This window comes from Octopus bimaculoides, chromosome 11 (genome assembly GCF_001194135.2).
Source record: "Octopus bimaculoides isolate UCB-OBI-ISO-001 chromosome 11, ASM119413v2, whole genome shotgun sequence".
Classification (NCBI taxonomy): domain Eukaryota; kingdom Metazoa; phylum Mollusca; class Cephalopoda; order Octopoda; family Octopodidae; genus Octopus; species Octopus bimaculoides.
The window spans coordinates 76,070,176-76,072,160 of record NC_068991.1 but is presented as its reverse complement, the minus strand read 5'-3'; the positions used below and the strand labels follow the sequence as shown (position 1 = coordinate 76,072,160).

General features: G+C 35.5%; 1 long non-coding RNA gene across 1 annotated transcript in view; it reads left to right on the top strand.

The window, feature by feature from the left end:
- Nucleotides 1-1,985, top strand: part of LOC128249107 (uncharacterized) — a 74,114-nt gene that overhangs the window by 877 nt on the left and 71,252 nt on the right. The window lies entirely within an intron of this gene.

The window sequence follows — 1,985 nt, the reverse complement described above, 5'->3', positions numbered from 1 at the left end:
ATATATATATATATATATATATATATATATATATGCATGTATGTATGTATGCATGTTTGTATGCATATATATGTGTGTGTGTGTGTGTGTGTGTGTGTGTGTGCGTGTGTGCGCGCGTGTGTGTGTATTTGATGTAATGTCTGATATAAGATTTACATTGTTCAATTAAATGGAGTCGCATGAAACGATCGTACTGCATTTCCTCTGGATATCCTTGTTGCTTATTTTGATTATATATATATTTATATATATGCGAGTTAGTGGACAAGCAAAAGAAAGGCACTCAACCAATTTATTGGGAGTCATATGCTTGGATCAAAACAGTTTCATTCAAATTCGTTGGTAGCCTTAGATTTAGAAGCACTGTGCTAGTCATCAGCGAAATAGCGATAAGAAATCCGTCAGGTTGTCAGGATTAAGTAGGACAGGGCGGCATGTGCAGGTATATATTTCTATCGTGGGTGTGTAGACGCGCTCATATAGATTCGCATGCATGTGTATATCGATGACAGTGTGCGCATGTGTACACGGGCACGAAAGTGCATCTCTCCAAACACACACACACGAACACACACACATGCTCATAAACATACGCATACACAAACACAGACATGCGCATGCTTACGCACACATGCACACACATACATGCATACATCACATGCGTATTCATTCATATGTACATATGTATATTTGCATGGTTTTACGTATGCATACCAGTTTGTGCTCACATACGCATGCGCGTGCACATGTTCATGCGCAGTTGTGCGTGCGCAAGTATATACGCGCAAATCAAGCGTTGGTGGTTGGTATGCCTTGGGGGCTAGTAAACGTTGGGTATTGGTAAATGGTGGTCCTGCTCATGGGTGGGCTGGTTTGTAGGGCGGTGCAGGCGATGCAAAGTAGCAGCTGGTGCTAAGGTGGCATATCCAGGTTGTCGGAAGTCAGAGGTCTGAAATTTGCCAGAAGGGCATATCGGTGCAATACGATAAATCGTATATTTTGTTGATGGATACTGCGGGTTATATATATATATATATGTAAAATGTGTGTGCGTATATATATATAAAAATATATATATATGTACACACAACTCATAATAATTGTCACAAATTCTTGATATGTAAGGGTAACATGTGAGTATATTTGTGTGAATATGTTTGATGCGTATTGGTGCCGTTATTAAAGGTTTAGTCAGTTCTTATTGGTAACCTTTTATAACAAACATTTAATAAATTGCATTTATAGAAATTTGATTTATAGAAGGTGTGGTAAGTAAATAAACGATATATTTTCTGAATTATCTAGTGAAAATAATTGAATATTATTTGAGCATCGAATATATGTGGTATTTAATCTTCTCTTGACTGAGAATCCAATACCAACAACTACTGCCAACATGTTGCCCACGCAAACTCATTTAATAACTTCTCTTCTTTGACAATTCACCGATATTCGGTGTTGATAACAATGAAGCGAAGGCGTAATTTGCGTCAATATAAAGCTCCGTCTCCCTTCTGTGATACACACATACGTACATGCATACATACATACATACATATATATATACATACAGACATACATACATACATATATAATTACATACATACATAAATACATACATACATACATGCATGCATGCATGCATGCATACATACATATATATATGTATATATTTATATATATACATTATTTTATATATGTATATATATTTATATATACACATATGTGTATACACACATACACGCCTACATAAAGTAGATATATATACAGATATACATGCATACAAACATACGCGCACACACACACACACACACACATATATATGTATACACATGTATGTTTGTATGTGTTATGTATGTATGTAATTTATACATGCGTATATACATATATACGTATCATAATTTATTTGTACAGGGTGGAGCAAAGCTACGCTAACAGTGTGTATATTACATGTATAATCAGGTATACACACAGTCACACACACA